At 37.8% G+C, this 20406-nt stretch overlaps 1 protein-coding gene across 3 annotated transcripts in view; it reads right to left on the bottom strand.

The window, feature by feature from the left end:
• Nucleotides 1-20406, bottom strand: part of jmjd1cb (jumonji domain containing 1Cb) — a 126963-nt gene that overhangs the window by 47732 nt on the left and 58825 nt on the right. The window lies entirely within an intron of this gene.

Genomic DNA, 20406 nt, shown 5'->3' with positions numbered 1-20406 from the left:
GAATGTTAAGTTAATAATGATAACATGAGTGAAGAATGTATTTTTTTCCCTCCAGTTGGCTCTTTTTTACTTGAGACTGTACTATCGTGATTTGTAAAGAGGCTCTGTAGATTTGCACTAAACAAGCCTAAACAAACAGTGAGTATGAGAGAGATCAACTGAGCATGTGCGATTATCTGCGTCTGTCCTTCTTCAGGTCAAGTCATATAAAAAAATAAAAATAATAATAAGTTTGCCATGTCCGAAGAGGAAGGCGATCTTTGACATTTAAGGGTATTTGACATGAATGGCGTCAACGCTGGTCAATACATTGAATCAATATTACATATTACAGTTTGTTTTTATTATATAATATTTGATTTATGATTTATGACTGCTTGATGTCTCAACACACAATTTTAATGACAATTTGGGAGCTGTCTTTAATGTCCATTCAGCATAGCTTCTCTTTTTTGTGTTCCACAAAAAATCATAGCGGTGACAAGAGGGTAGGCACGTAAATGGGTTGTGAACTATTCCTTTAAAGAGCTCATAAAGCTTTAGTAAGCAAGGCCATGGACACGCTTCCTCCTCGTGGGGTCCAGGCGACTTTCTCAGCAGCTCGGTATTCAGATGGCCATGCTGGGCTGAAATACAAGCCTGCTGAAACCCATTAGTCACCGGACGCACTTTCAGAGAGGACACAATAATACACATAAATTAAAATGAAGGGACAGGCATTTGGCTCGCAGGTAGGATGTCCTTGGCTCAGACGTGGTGTGTAATACAGTATAGGATTAAAGGGAAGTGTGTGTGCCCACTAGAGCGCATGAGTGAGGGTGGTTTTCCTTACACTCCAGTGGCTGTGCCCACCTCAAGGGCAGGACACCATGTTCAGTCTCCCGAATCGAAGACAGGAACTGTGAGCAAATAACAGCTCTGTTTGTCCTACAGATACAGACACACTGATAATTCTTAAGACCCAAATAATGAAGACATGACCTTTTAAAGACAACAATGTCCATTTTTTGGAGACAACAATCTCAGGCAACAATTTCTGACAGGCAATAATCTCAAGTCCAATTGCTTAGAAAAGTAACAGCAGTAAACAATAGGGCTGGGAATCACTGGGTACTTCACGATACGATACTATACGCGATACATTGTTCACGATACCGATAATATCACGATATGGCGATACTGCGATAATCGATATATTATCAGTAATAACTCACAATATATCATGTTTTAAGAAATAAAAAGATTTTTTTTTTAATTAGGAAAATGAATCTCCATTTATTTTTTTGGATGAAACACAATAACAAAAACAACTTGTGTCTTATCAGTTGCAACAAAACAGTCACAGACACTATTTTTGTTTTGCTGCAGATGATTTTTTTCACTCGGAAGAAATCGAGTGGAATCGGTGATGCTCGCATGGTGGCGGCTCGCAGCGTGTGAGAGGAATTACGAGCCGAGCCGAGCACGTTACGAGCACCTCCCGACCTCCCGATAATTTTTAAACATGTTTTTTCACCAGCTGTCCCCTATTGCCAAATCATACACAACCACGTCGATGGGGCTATACCTCAGTGGCAGCAACCATACAGCGTGCGCATACACTGTCACTGTCACACACACACACACACACTTTTCTCTCTCTCTCTCCCATTCGCAACATGACGGTCTCTGTGTTTAGCGCGAAAGCCCACGTGATTGCTGCCGGCTCGGGATCAAATTCATGCAGGACAGTCGTGCCGTGTACCAGTTTGACGCGATTATCAGTTAAACTGACTCGCAACGTGTGCAATATCTCATGACCTCCCGAGTGTCCGAACTCGCACCGTGTACGCCCGCCCTAGCGGCTTTTAAGATCGATACTTGGCAAGAGCGCATCGAGAATCGATCGCGGGAGAAAATATCGCGAGATATCGCCATATCGATATTTTGGCGCACCCCTAGTAAACAAGCCACGCAATTTGAATACTTCAATACTCTGAATACTTCAATACTTAGCACCACCAACAATTTCAGACATCCACCATTCACCAGTAAATCATTCAGAATTGCAATTAAAAGGACAGTTTAAAATTAAATAAAATAAAAAATGTATCATGTTATTTCAAACATGTATGACGTTCTTACCTCTGTGGAAAATGCATTTTGAAGAATGGTAGTAACCAAACAGTTTTGATGAACACTAACTTCCATTTGTATGGAAAAAAACAAATAGACATTTCAAAATATCTTTATCATCAAAATATCTATTCTTTTGTGTTCCACAGACAAAAGAAAGTCAAACAGGTTTGAAATGACATCAGAGTGAAGAAATTATGACAATTATGCCAATTTAAGCCATTATAAATGGCTTTATAAGAGGCACAAGCACAGACATGTGAATAAGGCGCACACACACACACACACACACACACACCAGGAATGAGGAGCCAGGGAAGATAACAGCATGACATTTGAAGCCGCCCGTGCTGAAAAGCAGGATGTGGCAGGAAATGAGTATGGGTGCGTGAGTGTTCCCTCTCTCTCAGACAGCTTGATAAAAGCCTGCTGAAGTCCAGAGCGTATATGCCGCAGTGTGTTCTTGGCACCCGAGCTGTCATGCTCAAAAGACCCAAAGCGCTCCAGCATGATCAAAGAACATTTTCACGTGCAGAAACCCAATCCCACGTCTCGCGCTCATTCCGTCTCTCAGTACACTGCCAGCGCGCAGTCAAACACAGCACCGCTTTAAAAAATTACAGACATGCTGATGTGATTTCCCACAAGTCTTTTATTAGTAAATGCATCACATTCTCTCAGACTGCTAGTTCTTACCCAGAATGTGTGGATTTAATTTATTTATTTTTTGTGTTGATATTGGGAATCTGTGTAATACACTGGATTAAGGGTGACCATACATCCTCTTTTTCATCATCACCTGGCCGGGATTTCTAAATAGCCTAAAATGTATGGGTTTTGGCTTTGTGTTCCTATTGACGCGCTCTCTTCAGTCCTCATTCATTCTATGTACGTGTAATGGCATTGCTTTCTCTGTAGATCCTGCCTTCACAATTATGTTATGTACAATGTCTGCATGCTACTGGTGAAACTACTTTTTAATCATTCCCTTCAACAAACCGGATTCTCATCACATTCACACTGGGAGCATGACCTGTGAGGAGTCACGTCCCAGAATTAGTCCCATTCACTGAAACGCCTCGCTCACACAGTCTGTGTAAAACCGGCGTTTTAAAATGTAAAATAATGGAAGAATTACACAAGAATTCCCGGTCAGGATCACGTTAGCCAAAGGAAAAAGCCCTAAGCTAAATTAACTAAATTAAATACTTTATAATAAGACTAGGTGTCAGTCAATCACATGTTTGATTGCTCTGTATATTCTCCAGTGCTTCATGGGCTAAATAGCAACAACATGCACAACATGCACACACACATGCATTCCCGTTCAAAAGTTTGGTGTCCGTAAGAATAATTAAATAATAATAATAATAATACTTTTATTCAGCAAGGATGCATTGAAATTGATCAAAAGTGACAGTACATACTTTTTATACTGTTAAAAAAAATTTATTTCAAATAAATGGTGTTATTTTAAACTTTCTATTCATCAAGCAGCAGAACTTCCAACAGAGATAAAACGAAATGTTTCTTGTGCACCATATCAGCATATTAAAAAATTTTTTTTTAAAGAATCATGTGATACTGAAGTGAACACTGGAGTAATGGCTGCTGAAAATTCAAATTACATTTTAAAATATACTTATTTCTTATTAATACTTAAGTCATAATATTTCACAATATAACTGTTTTACTGTATTTTGACCAAATAAATGCAGACTTTTTGAGCATTAGAGACTTATTTCAAAAACATAAAAAACATATTACTGACCCCAAACTTTTAAACACACAAACAAGAATTGCAGAGAGAACAAAAAAACAAGAAAGTAGGCTTTATGGGTTGATGATAATTTTTCCCTATTTTCTCTAATGCAAAACGGAAGCTCTAGACACCGTGACATTTCATTTAATGGAGCGTTCCTCTTCTGTTCTGCCTGTTTTGCATAATAACTTTAACCATTCAAATTGCTCCGCTCCGATAGGGTCAGGTAGCAGCTCGGCAGCTGTGATCGCATTCATGCAATTAACGTTCCACCAAATGCTCCGGCATAAACCTCAGAAAACGCTGCCTTATCTCCTGCTTTAAGGTCATGAAGATGAAATACGCTGCCAATTATGTGTCAACCCAGAAAAGCACTGTGCACCAAGATGGAAGAACTGCACCGGTGAAGATTGTAATCGGCGAGCTCGTATGATTCCTGATCAATAAGAGAGTGTTATCTTCAGCGCAGTGAGAGCAGCTTGTGCGGATCAGGTTTGGAGATGGACGGGTGAATGCTCTAAGAATATCCCTTTTAGTCTAGGGACTCCAAGCCTGTTGATATGTCTGCCAGCTGCCCAAGAGACAACGTGGCAAACCTGTATACAGACGTCCTGACATAAGCATTTCATAGGCTGAAGTGTTGAGTGATATTGAGCTTCACTCTCTTGATTACTGTTTTATGGAAGGGCCCCTCTCTTTGCAACATTTGATTGGATTTTGGTGGACTAGCACAAACAAATGTCCGACACCATCAGATAAGGATGCTAGGACAACTGACAGACACCTCAAGCGCTGGAAAGACAGGACTTCTCTTTTGTCCACAGGCAGTTTCTGCCCTGCACCCATCTTGAGACTAATCCCTAGGTTTAAGCCAACTGCCATAAAACTTCCTTAGGACCCTTTGGATGCAAGAACAGTGGCTGAAACAAAGAGAAGCCAACATGATCCATCCAAATCCATTCATAACCATGTTTGGGAACCTTAAAACTGATGTAAACTACAATACATCCATTTTATACTTATTCACATAAATAAGTTCTCTCAATGACAGATATCTGTAGCTGTTTGTTTGGACTCCATATGTTCAGAACATTGCCATATTCTGGTGGTGGTTTGGAAAGTGAGAAATGCACTGGTAAAACCTTAAAGACACTGTAAACAAAATAAATAGTCTGATACATAAATGATCAGCAATATTATTCAGCAAGCGCTGAGTATTTGTGCTGATTGTACTCATGCGCTGTATGAGCAGAGGCTTTATTTGCGTGTGCTCAGAGCCCATCTTTCAGACAGCACGTGCACATATCGAATGAACACTGTTTCACTGCTTACTGCGCGTGAGCGGTACCAAGTCACTCGTTCTCAAATCGCAAGGCTTAAAAATGCATTGTTTCTTGAGACCACGTAATAACTCCACACTTGTGATGACATCAATTTGCGATCGGTTGGTGAGATATTTATTTTAGAGTATTTTAGTGACTCCCGATCGAGTCATAGAATGTGATTGGTCGGAGCATCCCTATTGATTACTTTAATATAACTTTTTTTTAATAAGAATATTACACTTGCGTCTTCCTTGTGCTGATACATAATACAGAAGAGGCTCGGTATCGGAGAAGTTAATGGTATCTCACAAATCCTTCAGATTAATCAGATGGCAAACTACCTCCAATTTACATACTTTTATCTATTCAGCAAACATCTTTGATTGTTATTTTACTGCTAAGACGAAATTCCTTAACTGGTGCCTCGAGGAAAAGGGGGTAAGAGCTCTGACACATTCAAACTCGCCTTTGGAATGGCCAAAACTCATAATGTTAATTTAGTGCCACCTGTGAAACTCCATGACAGGTGCCTTGTGTGTGAGAAAGTATAAATCAATCAATACAATATTGATTTAACATCTCTGCTCCTTATTTTTAGAAATTCTGAAAATATGGTAGTATAAATATAATCTACTACAGTATTGGTTTCTTTAGTGGTTTATATGTTTATTAGTGATATCTCAAACACTTGTTCTGGGAATAAAGTTGGCCATAGGTCATGCTCAGTGTTTGAATCCCCAGGAATCCCCCATCAGCGATCTGCCATAATACCCCACAGACTCCATCTGCCACTGCCTATGATTAACACGGCAGATATTATGAGAATGTCAGGCTGCTTGCACAAACAGGACCATTAGCTGTGTTTACATGGACCCTAATAATCTGTCTGTGATCAGACTAGTAGCACAGTCGGAATAAAAAAGTTACAAGTCAATCGGAATGAATTGGCCAAATTGGATTGTAAGGGGTGGCTTAAATCTTTTCTATTTCTATGTATACACTTGATCAGATCGAAAACTGAAACTGGACATTTCTGTGCATGTGCAATGACAAAGAAATTGCATAATGACGTATGATGCACGGAATGAGCTGTTGTTGTTGAATATAGTGTAATAAAATTGTGTCATTCCAAAATTCTCATTTCTCTCAGTCTCAAGGGGCTTGTGAGTCGCAAGTACCAAAATGAGTGGCTTACTGCGCTTAAACGGCCAAATACACACACAATTATGTCAAAATGTCCTTCTTGGCGAGTGTTCAGTTAAACACAGTTTTGGAACCTAATTAGTTGAGAAAGATAACGTAAGTTGTGTAATACTATATTGGATCCGTGCATAAACTCTTAAAGTGACAGCAGTCTAATATTCCTGCTGCTGTCTGTCATGTTAATAAAAGATCAAAAGACAAAGAGAAAATCACTCTCTGCTCTTGAGTGAATAACTTTTGTAACTAATTGTAATCATTAATCTGTGTTTAATTTTCACAATGAAGACTATCTAGTGATATTTGACTTTATATTACTTTATATACTATATAGTATATTATATATTTGATTACTTTAATTTATGTAGCATTTCTTACCTGAATATAGTGTATACCCACCTGAAAAACAGTGTTTTATTTCATATCTCTCTTTATTTTATTGCATTTATGTGTTGTTGTTTGAAATTAGTTTATTCTTTTTATTCTTTTTACTTGGAATGAAAATAAAATTAACATTGAAGAAAAGTAGATTTTTGTTTGTATATGCTGTCAATTATAGTTCTTTGAAAGAACATCGTAATCTGCAAACATTGGTATCGCCAGGTCACACTTACCAACAAAATGATTACACACTTTCGATTACAATCGTTGCATCTCTACCTTTGTCCTTTAACCCCTTAACCCACCCTTAAACCTTCCTACACCAAACCTGTGCTAACCTTACCTCAATAGCAGCACAACTGTTTTGCAAAACAACATGAACATGAACATCTACATATATTTACCCCAGGGCGTTATTGTCCTTCATAAAGGCCTTATTTTAGCCTTATTAAATGTATGCATCATCTTAAAGCTATTGATTGTACTTCATTTGCTTTCTCAAGTATAAAGCATAAATGCAAACTGTCTGCCTGACTTCATTTTGAGTGCAAAAAAGAGAGACTCAAGAAGGAGAACTGATCTGTGAGTGGTAGCGATGGAAGCTTTGGTTGGTTTGTGAGATTCATCTGACATTTATCTGATTGTCAATAGGCCTTTGTTTTCCTCCTCCCGCTTTCTCGCTCTCTCACCAGCACTGCAAATCAACACAAATCACACAAACGTCTCCAGAGGCAAATGACCATGTCCATGCTATGAAGACCATGTCAATGCTATGAAGTAGAAAGTTCTAGAAAGTAAGTCGCTCAGCAAGATGCTCTTCAAACTTTTGCTCCACCACCAAGTGTAGTTCACTTGAAAGACATGAACAAACTATATTTCAGGCCTGTTCTAATGACACACAAACAAATCTATTTCTCTTAGTTGATTGTGATAATGGTCAATATCAAATAATCCATTTGTAGCCAAGAGAATCCAAATATGAGCAAAAGCATGGTCTATTAAACACACAACATGACTTTCATATTCACATGCATAGCATAATTGGCATAGCAGTGAATTCAGCAGTAATTTTTACTCGTTTTAAGGAGCTTGTCAACGGTGAGGCAAGCAGTCACTGAATACACAGTAGAGACACATAAAATCCCTCTCATATGGTTGCTGAGAAGACATAGGCACAAATAACAGCCAATGAGCCATCTCAGTCTGTCACTGTGCACTGCTTCTAAAATAAGGCACAAAGACACTATTTACACTCTCACGGCTGCTGTGACACTCCATTGACTTATTACACAATTCACACGCTCCACATCTGCTGAATGGCCTTGGAGATTTACTCCTCATTAAAAAGTTTTACACAAAGAAATGGCACAGTTGAAAAATGTGTTTAAAATGATATTCACTCTCAACACAAGACATTTCTGTGGTTGTATTTGATATGGAGTGGCTTCACAATGAAATCACATGACCAATATAGGTCCCTTTTAACATGTGTAACAGATTAAGGTCGACTGCAAATAGTGCATTATTAAATGACATTTTTTTCTTTTGCATGATGCTGCATCTAAGCTGAGGTGTCAGTATAAATTACATTTGTAGCTATATCCAGACAACACTAATTTTATTTTTTAGCCTTTATGGTTCATTTCTCTCCTGAAATCATGGAAAATAGGACTGCTCTGTTGAAATAAAAGTCTGATTGTACTGTGTACACATACTCCCATTGCCAAAATAAGAATAAAAATAAAAATGGATGGACACTAATGTGCAACATTAATAAAGAGGTTTAAAGGGACATTTCAACCAAAATAATGAAACATCTGTAATCTTTTATTCACATTGAAAGTGAATTGTCACAAATGTTTTGGTTAATAACATTCTTTAAAATATCAGGAGCTTAGTTTGTCATTGAACTGTTCCTTTAAACCTCTTTGTTAATGTTAGTCCTTAGTGTCCATAAATGTTTTATCCACAACATGGATAAGCTTCAACAGGTAAACATGTGTAGATGCACTTCACCATGACCAAACATTATGCTACTGTAGATATTCAAAATTAGTTTGGCTTAAATATCAAGAGGCTTTAAATTACTATGACTGGTTTACCAGCTAAGGACACAACACCCTGAATAGTATTCAGTTAATTTAGCTAAATTTGATTTAATAATTTTTCGCTTTTCAATTAAATGAAAACTTTAATTTCAGTTTCAGTATTTCGGAAAAAAAATTATTTCTGTGGATCGGATGCAACAGGATTTTCATTTTAGGGTGAACTATCCAGTTAAGGTAAAAATATGTTTTTCATGTTATTGTTGGCAATTTTGTGTGTCAACTGATGCATAGAACAATGTCCCTGCCCTTCTGTTTCATCACAACTTTAAGAAAAGCCCATATCAGTCAAACACCTGTCTTAAACTTACAGTATCAGAAAAGTATAAACAGATTTCAGGAATTACAAAGAGTGTTACAAAAAGTGTAGAATATGCCCCCATAACACACACATTAAAGGAGCTGGATGATGGAGCAGAGTATTCACAGAACAACTCTCTAAAGGTAGCAGCAGCTCAGAGGAAGACACCAAGACAAAGGGACAACTGTCTGTCAACAGGCCCACTTGTTGCTCTCAGGGATTGGACAGATAAAAGGGAGATTGTGGTCGCCTTGACTCATGATATCAATTTGTGTGTGTTCTTTCAAGCTGTGCTTGTAAAAATAGCGGCGCCTTTGTGAGAGCCATTGAAGCATTATGGATGGCTCCGATGTGAACGGGGGTGTCCGGAACTTCTAGGATTTGAACCGAGATATAAAAGTAGTAAACTCAACATTCTGTGAGTCACCCATCTCTACTTCCACACTTGTGATTTTTAAATTCACTTCACCTCCTCCGCTGCTTTTAGCTATTAATTCTATGTAAAGTTAGATTTGTAAAGAAAAACTGGTATAAAGGTTTAAATCCATAAAACACTGCTCAGATCTTCTACAGTGTGAATGTCTTGGGTGGAGAGCTTGATCTCCTGAGAGCCTCCGGCTACGGACAATCTCTACACAAACTATGATGGATAATTATATCATCATCTATTGTCAAAGAGCCCTTGAGGACTGCCTACGAAATACTCAAACAATTAACGGCTCGTTTTATCGATAGCCGGATTTTTAAAGCAATTAAGCTTAGAAAATTCCTTTGTGAATTAATCAAAATCCCACTCGTAACACTGAATTTGAGGGAGGAGAAGTATTCCGGCACTAGAGAGAGAGAGAGAGAGAGAGAGAGAGCTGTGGCTTTAAAATCAAAGCCAGCTGGAATATGCAAATGACAGTTTTATGATCAGTAGTACTGTGGTGCTGATAGGGTTTCGCTGAGTGTACAATCACAGTCGAGCAAACTTCCTGAGGGAACGCTGTCCTCACCACCAAACAATGGACAGTTTTTCTCGTTATTACATGAATATTTCAAAAAGCCCATTTCTATTCTTGGCAAGCTGCAACCTTTTTGCCTCATTCTGACACTTTATGGAGAGTATACTGTACTTCAAGTCATCTATATCACAAACTTGTATGAAACAAGCTTCATAGATTATAGAAAAAGCATTCTGGCTTTGTTACAGTCTGGGTGAGGAAGGCAACTCTAGACTAGTCTCTCAACCAACTCTGGAGTTCATGGTCCAACCACAGTCCACTTAATGACTGTATGATACATATGTCATAAAACTGGACAGCCTTTCTTCTTTGGGAAAGCTCAAATATGGTGCATTGAAACAAAATTGTGTTTACAAGGTATTCTAACTGTCTATTGTGCTTTATGTGAGTTAATCCACATGAATTACTTTTAGATGGTGCTTTTTGAACAATGTGGACCAGACTTTATGTTGTTAGTCAAGATGTATGGCTATAGGGGACTAACTCTGGAGTTGTGAATATCGGGGTCTTACAGGAACGACAGAAGCCAGGCCATGCATTCAGGTCTTTCACAATCCTGTTTTTCTCCCATTGGCTGAGGAAAAGGCTGGTTCTGCACTGCTCTCTCTCTCTCATGCTGCGGTCGCTGTCAAACCCATCATCCTCAACCTCCTCCCGCCGAAAATGAGGTCACACGGAAAAAACGAAAAGTAAAGCTATAAATAATACACAGCTACCGCAGTGAGTGCATTCTGGAGAACAAGATATTTTCAGGGCACCATCTCTGCACAGAAATACAATTCTTTAGGCAGATGAAAACATCTGTTTTGTTTTCCCAAAGCACTTTAAATTTTCTGTACATCTGTTGTTGCATAAGACAACAGAATCTAAAGCTTCTGAGAAGATATTTAGGTATGTATATTTGTAGAACCAAATCAAAGATGAAATCAAAATTTACCTTCTTTAGTTTCTTAATACTAATTCCAGGTCTTATCATGCCAAATTCATCACTGCAGAGTAAAAATATCTTATGCTTTGATGAATAACCTTTCATCAAAACTTGCTCCACCTATTAAAACAACCTTTTCAATGACTTCACCTACAGTATGTATAGCTATTAAGACATTGTTTCAGCAAACCTGATTTCAGGTCTGACTCAATTCTGGCATGGAATGGGTACTTTCACAATTCAATCAATATCTGATGTATAATGTTATGTTTTTTTTTTCTTTGAACATCCTGTTTCACTGAGAAATGTTTCACATTACAGAAGTGAAATGGGTTGTGAATAGAGTTTCATATTGAACTGCAAAGGAAATGCACTTGAACAAGGTCTATAAAAATGCTTAAGAACAAATAAAACAAGTCCTGAAACATAACATTCAACGAAAAATGTATGGCAGGACTTGATTTTATCCATCGGGGATTAACTGAATGGCAAAACTGAGAATTCCATTCCAGAATGGAGCCAGACCTGAATGTGAGTTTGCTAAAACAAATGCCTAAATGGCTATTTGGCTATTGGGAAACATTACCCAGTAGCTAGGAGACGGCACAGGATAAAGAAAGACTTTCAGAGGTAAATAAATTGATGATAAAATTACAACGACAAACATTTTTTTCTTAGGAATAACATGAAGTGATGAATTGTACACAATAGGACCAGGAACGTGTAATAAGAGCATAAACAGAGTACATTTTGATTCCATGTTGACTTTAAATAATGTTTTAACAAAACCAGAAAAGAAAATACTTTATTCCACACATTAAAACCAAAATAAGACACAAGATAATCACAACCCATTATTTTCTACAGAAATAAGCCCTTTCATTTGAAAGTCTTATTGATTTCAGCTTGTTTTTCCCCTCTCTCTCTCTCTCTCTCTCTCTCTCTCTCTCTCTCTCTTTCAAAGCAGCTCAGCTCTAACATGAAAGGCTCAGAATGAGGACAGAACAGCCTGCCAAATAACATTTTTCTGAAGCTGGAGGCATGCGGCCAAAAAGAAATCTGTAAAGAAAGAGGAAGGGCAAGCGTGCATTACATTTATTATAAGACGGGCACTCTGCTCGCTGCTCTCTCTCTCTGAACACGGGCCGGCCGTATTAATTAATGTCTTTAGAATGGAGACGCAGTGGTTTGGGTGCACTGCAGTCTGATCAAATGAACAGGGTGGAGGGCAGTGATGGGGTGGCCTTGACCTTCATCGGGTCAGTCCGTCTATAGATGTAGCAGATTCAGCGTGTATGATGTAATATCTGGCAGAGAGGCAAAATAAACCACCCCAACCCAGAAAGAAATGTTGTTTACAGGCTAACGTGCAGCTGCAGCGCTCACTGGTTGAGCTGTGTTTACATTACCTTAGCTTTATTCACATCTCAGTTAATCTATGCCACGAGCAAGAGCAAGCCTTTAAAGTCAACATGAATTCAAAACTGACCCCATTTACTTAATGAATGTTGCTGATCTCATTGAGTTTTTTTTCCAAAGAAAAAAAATGATTTGTATGCATAATCTTTCATCAAAATGTAATAACTTTCTCCATCACCTCTGAAACAACTTTCTTTTCTGTTGACATCGCTTAGGCCACATATGCTATTAGATTCTTTGTTGAGTAAATAAAGTCCTACACTGTAAAAAATGATTGTGATTTTAAGAGTAAAAAATGCTTCAGTAAAAACCTGTAAATTGGTTAACAAAAGGTGGGGAAAAAAATATATTATTTTACAGTAAAATACTGTTTAATGTACAGTTTTGGAAGTGAATACGAAGTAATTGTATAATTTCCAGCGAAAAAACGTAAATTGACATTCAAAAAAGTCCTTGAGTGACACTTAACATTTGATGTATTTTCATTGAAATAACTATATTTCTTCTTAGTTTTTTCTTCAGTTATGTGCATTAGGGTTTTGAGCTACATCTTTGTTAAATTAATGTTTCTTGCATTACTTTAGTGTCATGTGTTAATAAAATGTTTTTTTTTTTACTGTAAATTTAAGTTAAATCTTTAAAACCTAAAAAAAAAAATTACAGTAAATTTCTGGCAACCACAGCTGCTGCTTTTTTACCGTAAATTTCACCGATTTTTTTTTGTTTTACAGTGTACACTAAATTTGTTTTGTCTTGAATAACCAGATTCACGCAGAAATGTTCACGTTACAGAAATAAAACTGGTTGACATTTAATTTCCTGATAACCAGAGCATGTTACTCTGGCTCTCTTGACTCACCTTGTTGCAATGATCACCGATCCTGCTGTATCCTGACTCATAAATGCACCAGATTCACACCAGCGATTCTCTTATTTCCTGATCTCAGCGTGATGGTACAGCACAGTGCTGGTTTGTTCTGATTGCATTTGCAGGAGAAAACCTGTGCCATCTAATCACCAGACATGTGTCTGGACGGCAAAGTCCCGCTTCATTAGATGAAAGAACAAGGAAGTTGTGATGTAATATCACTGGTTACATCACTGGCTTCAACTTGCATAATAGGGTGCCACAACAGGGCAGAGTGGCCTTGATCCAATGCTGACCTAAACACCTGCGTACCACTGAACTAAGAACATGCTTGTTACCTGACCGCCTGCCTATGTAGAAATAGCACAGCCGCCGTACTTGGGTAACACTGTAAAGTACTGTAAATCATGCCAAACATTAGCGGTTGTCATATGTGTATCAAAATTTAAATATGTGCATATTCTAATTGCATGCATGATATTTCTGAGCTATTATTTTTTTTACTTTTAATTTTGCTCATAACACACCATAGTATGACTTGGAATATAGGCCGTATGCAAGCAGGTGTGTGAGCGCATTTGTTTCCCTGGCTCGTCTGTTACCGGCTAGTGCGGCTACGTCTTTCACGTGTAAAAATTGTTTCGTGTAATATATGTTTCTGTTTTAATACATATTGAGAGGTTGTGTTTTGTTATTTATACAGCCTGCCTATGTATCTATGAATACATTAAATGCTAATAAGACAGTAAAATTCATGAAAAGGATGCAAAGACAATGAAGCCTACTTTTTGAAGAGGCCTGTCTAGGACTATAAGTGGTACAAAAGTTCAGCCCTTCATGTCCTGTGGACCTTACGTAAATACTACTATCTATGACCTTTACACTGCTCATTCCCACACAACACATTTCTGTCAGTCACGCTAAAGCACTATATTGCGTTACCCTGAGCAGACTGAGTGAAAATCCTGTAGGCCTCAGTAGACCTTTTGAACATACAGGAACACAATGGCAACACGTCCCTTGTGCAAGACCTAATTTTTAGCCACAAACCTACAGTTGAGGCAGCTGTATGCAGCATTTCCCACGTGTTAAGGGCCGTTCACACAGGACAGGTTCTTGCGCTCCATCTGAATTATGTACATTTTTGGTCTATGTACACATGCTTCAGATGGACATCTTTGGCCGTTGCATCACTGTCAGCATTGCACCGCATCAGCATATTGGTTTTTTGAAAGTGAAGCGTGTGATTCCTGCAGCTATAGCGTCACCAGCAAGAAATGAAAAAGAAGAAAAAAAGAAAGAAAAAAAAATCACCCACTTTGAAAAACCCTCCTATCTGCCATTGGTATGAAACAATATAGCCCCACGCCAAATTCTTGTCATATGATGTTTTGGATGTTACACTTTTGGGGAAGTCAATTAACAAATTGTTTACTCATAGATGACTCTAATTAATTAACTAACAGGGGTGTAACAATATATCGTGTCACAATATATCGCAGTTCAAAAATGCAAAATATGTATTGTGTTTAGTGACAATGTGTATTGTGTTTAGTTCACCCAAAATGAAAAATACTGTGTGAGAAAACTATTCGAGTTTTCAGAGTTTTAGTGTCAGTACTTTAAACTACTATAATGTTGATAGTGTTTAATAATGCTATGGGAGAATATTTGTGGGTCCTGATAATGCCAAATGTCTTATTACCAGTAAAAAGTGTACTATATTATTTTCAATATTTCTAGTCAGTGACAGAGTGCAAGCATATTTGTCTACAATAATTCTGTATTTTCAGCTTCAGAATCATGAATACTTTTATTCTACTTTTATACTATTGTCCTGTGCATTGGGTTACCAGCACCAAGTCCAAGCCTACTCATTTCCACACCAATGTAATACCAAATTTAATATTTTAATCAACATTAAAAAAAAATTGTTAACCTTTTACCATGTCTTGGAGTATCGTTATAATATTATATCGTGAGTTCAGTATTGTGATATGTATCGAATCGTGACATGAGGGTCTCTATACATCCCTATAATCTAACTGAAAATAAATAAATTGTATATATCATCACCATGCTCTTTATATAAAATTGGATATAGTACGTCCAATACATAATATATATTGAATATAAAATTGGATATATAGTACGTCCAATACATTTATCCACATACAGTATATAGGCATGCAAATATATCTGCATATATATTCACATTCGCCGATATATATTATAGAGCAAATCTATTGGATTGTTTATATCATTGCAAATTATCATTCAGCTCTAATCTGTTAAATGTGACAATAAGGGATGAAGACATTAAGAAATTACAAACATTAACATCATGATTTTCTGTAAAGCTGCTTAGAATCAACGTGTATTGTGAAAAGCACTATATAAATAGCTTTAACATTTTGAACTATAGTTGTCCATCCACTTTAAGAATGAAAAGAATAAAATATTTTTATCAACTATTTTTAACAACCATTTCACAATAGCTTTTAAAACACTTCTTTTGATCCCTACATCCTGTTCCATTTAATCACGCTCCATCTAGCTAGAACGCAAGAACATGTCCTGTGTGAACATCCCCATACACTACCGCTGGAAAAACTGTTTCTCTGAGGCTTCAAGCAAGCCGGGATTGTGTAAACGGAAGTCTCTCTCTATAAATAAACCCTAATGGGGGAAGGTGTATTAGAGACCACCACAAAACTGCACTCCCACTGTGAAGATGCAGGCCTGACCCCACACACCGAATCCTCTCATTAATATCCTTCCTGCAGTCACACACTAAGAGCAGGGCTGATAAAAAGATGAGAGAGCTGTTATGCAACATGCCCTCAGAATGACACATTATACGACACAAATGCAGACACATGAGAGCAGAGACAACACACAGGTAAGCCACAGAGGTCTCAGTTCCTGCCACACAGCTGCCGATGCGGGGGTGAAGACGACAAAAAAAAAAAAGAGTGAAACAGTAGTATTATGACAGGAAGCAGCTCAAAACCCCGACAGACGGGTTTTTTTGTCTCAGTGAAGGGTCACTGTACACATCTCAACAATAACGTTTTTTTCTGCTGGCCCACACAGGCCTAAAACTACAGCAGGGTAAAAGTACAGATTTTAACCTGCTGACATTTTCAATAGTTACACCACAAAAAAGGTTTATTTTTTAATCACTGTATTTTTGTTTTTGCCAGAAAAAAAAAAAAAAAAAAGATCTGGACATTATGCACCTATAATGTAGCTTCATGACAGACTACACATTCAAAAACACACTGTTACTGGAAAATGAAGGCACACAATGCAAAACAGACCAAATGTTTGAGTTTTACACTACCGTTACAAAGTTTTGGGTCAATGAGTTTTTTTTTTTTGGTTTTTTTGAGAAAAATGTATACTTTTATTCAACAAGGATGTTTAAAATTGATCAAAAGTGACATCAAAGACATTTATAATGTTACAAAAGTTTTCAAATAAAGGCTGTTCTTTTGAACTATTCATATTCATTTGAACATCTATTCATCAAAAAAAAAAATAATAATAATAATCACAGTCTCCACAAAAATATTAGGCAGCACATAAGATTTGCACACAGATTGCCATGTGCAGTTAAAAATGCAAAAGAAAAGGTAAACAGTGTCACTATCTGAAATTTTAGATAGTCACTGAATTTATACTGTATGGAACTGCATCAGTCAACAAATAGCCACATTACTGACACACATATGATGTGTAAACACGACAACACTGTATACTATTATTACAACCGTGTGAATAGGTTCACAGCTGCCTTTACCCATGAATCTATAGTTCTGTGGGCAGAGGAGCTGACTGAGAAACCCAAATCACAAGTGAGCAGCGACGCAAATCAAAGCCAAATGTGCAGAGGGGGGTTTTGGTGAAGTCATGTCCCACACCCACCCATCAGCCGGGCTTCATTACTCACAGAGACAGTCCTTTCAGTGCAGGCAGGAGAGAGCCGCCCCAGGCGATCCCTGTATACGCTGCTGTCTATGATTGCTGCCATTAAGCAGCCAGCTGTGCTGCTGGCAGTGAAAGATCATCTGTGTACTCCTCCGTCTCAATGAACCATTGAAGAGTCTGTACCTCTTCTCTCACACTGTCTCTGCACAAAACACATGCATGACACTTTGCCCTCTGTGCTGCCAACATACAACCTGACAGGGCTGGCAAATTCAGTGTCCCGAAAGCGTCATATGAGAGAGTATTTTTCCCTCAGGATTATTTTTATAGCCAGTCAGAAAGAGACCAAAAGCAAAGGTCACAAGCAGTGGTGCATCTTCCACCAGCAAAACTACATAAACACAGACAAAAACCAGAGGAACAGTAAAGGAGTGTTTCCCCACAGGATTCATAGAGGATTCATAGAGGTTCTGAGGGTCTACAGGAAATGTTATACACCAGGGGTTTTCAAAGCGTGGGGCGCTCCTCCCCAGGGGGGCGCCAGAGCATTCCAGGGGAGGCACGGGGAGTGTTAAAAATTATAGCCTAATAATTAGATTAAATGAATACATTTAAAAAGTTAAATTGTTATTATTCTGAAAATAAGGCCTCGTTTACACTGCATGTCTTGATGCCCAATTTACCGTCCGTTTACACGTTCTTTCAACTGTATCCGATTCGTGTGTTTACACTTGCCATAGCCTACTATCTGAAACATTGCGCATGCTTAAAGGGTTAATTCTCTTGCACAGATGGACGAACGCGAAATATGCTTGATGCTAGCTCTGCGATTTAGGCCTATGCAAAGTTCGCCAAACATCACCATGATTTTGAGGCGGAGGACGAAAAGTGCCATCATTGCAGCCTGCGCATTTGCTTCAGTTATTGTGTGCGAGAGAGATCTCAGGACTGGTGGGAGCATATTCTGTTTAAATATTGACTTTAACGAGGAGCAGTGGGTCCGAAATGTTAGGATGAGCAAGCCAATCTTTGATATGTTGTGTCAACGTTTGTCCACATTCCTCTCCTATAGACGACACAACGTTTCGTCGGGCCATCCGTCCCTTTGCAGATGCGCGTCGGGGTTTCTCTCGTCATTAAACCGCGGAGACGTTGCCTAATGCCTCAGAAAATCCGACCTGCCTGTTTACATGACAGTCGCATTGGAACATATCCATTGGGTTAGTTGTGTCAAAAGGGAGGCCCACTGTCTTAGACTGTGAAAACCCCTGTTAAACACTTTTAAGTTGATAATATTATTATTAGAAACAACAACAACAACAATAATTTTGTATTATTAAATACTTATTATTATCATCTCTAAGACATAAACTGCACTGTAAAATAATTAATATTTCATAATAAATTAATTCATTATAAGTAAATGAATTACTATAGTAGCAAAATCACAATACTTGTCTTAATTTTTTCACTTGCAAGAGTTAAAACCTCAAACTTTTATTTTGTTGGAGTCCTTTAAGTTTCTATTATAAAAAGTTTAAGAATGCATCTCGTTACAAAACACCCAAATGCAGATTAAACTCACAACAAATGCAGAGATGGAGTTTGCTGAATAGATATTCACAGACACTATACTTAATTAAATCGCAGCTTTTACGTTTTGATAAGTGCAATAAGCAATATTGCGATTTCGAATTTTAGTTTGATGGTGCAAGCTATGGTGCAACATATAATGTCAATAAATTGTACAATAATAAAAATATATAAAACAAATTAAAAATAATAATAATAATATAAATGATTTTTAATAATAATAAAAAAATGGTCACACAGCAATTCTCGATTAATGCGGTTCTTTTTAATGTATCCGAAATTTTCGCACGTTAATAAACAAATACGACCTCACGTTTTGTCAATCACATTCACACACTGTCTCCGAAACTTTCGTCAGTCATAAAAAAATTGGATCGGATTCGATTTTCTGCATTTTTCACATCCGTAGCTAGCCTTTTGAGAGGTGTTTTGATGATTCAGAGCCACCGAATGATGAATGCGAAAAAACGTATACGAAAATTTCGGCCTCAGTGTGCAAGGACCTTAAGAGCGAGCACATGGTGTGCGTTCTCTGGGTGTTTGTAGATCTGTTGCTGTGCCACATGAGCAAACCTAAACCAATCACTATGTGTTATCAGCTCAACAGCTGTTCAGCAAGATTCCCATCACAAACTGACTAAAAATAACCACATGCGTGTTACACAACATCCATTTCACTGTCTAAGCTACCAAACCTTTGTGCTTTAATCAGCATTTACAGTTAATATTAACAAGAGAACTTGTATTACTGGGCTTGATTGTTTAACAGCAAAAAACAAAGGGAAAAAAGGGTTTTCATTTTGCTTCATAAGGCCTCAAACACACACTTTACACATCATAATGATCAAGCCAAAACATTGAAGCCAAACCGTTTATTAAAGTCACTCATGTGGGCTGATGAAAATAATGGGTTTGAAGATTTTAATAGATACCATTGTTCCTTCTGCAGAAGGATTTCATCCCTTGAAAGCAAAATGAAGAGAGCTTTCACTAAACAAGACAGCGGGGCAGGGGTCTGTGCGTTTATCAGCAGTAAAGATCGCCCTTAAGGCTACGGGTCAAGCAGGGCTAAACACAATTAAGCCATCAGAGAGTTGGCTACATCAGCATGAATGCGTAAAATACAGCACTTGACAAAGAAGGTTTACAGGATGTCGTAAATGCATAACGGCCTTGTGGAGTTTGTGCAGGAAGAGCTGTGTTTGTAGAACACAATCCAATCTGAACGAACAACTACAGTCATCACTGATAATCAGACAGAAGGAGTGAGAGTTGCGAACAAGCCGCACCACATCTGTCGCAAAATGAACTTATCTCAAACAGACAACTGCCAGGAACACACATATGAAGGGAGCACTAAGCATTTACAATAAAGAAAATGTTTGCTCATCAAGGCTGCATTTATTTGAACAAAGAATACAGCAAAAATAGTAATATTAAGAAAATTAGTGCAATTTAAAACAACTGGT

This window comes from Abramis brama (assembly GCF_963993115.1).
Source record: "Abramis brama genome assembly, chromosome: 14".
Taxonomy (NCBI): Eukaryota; Metazoa; Chordata; class Actinopteri; order Cypriniformes; family Leuciscidae; genus Abramis; species Abramis brama.
Note: the sequence above shows the minus strand (reverse complement) of the source record. Positions and strands in the feature narration are given on the sequence as shown.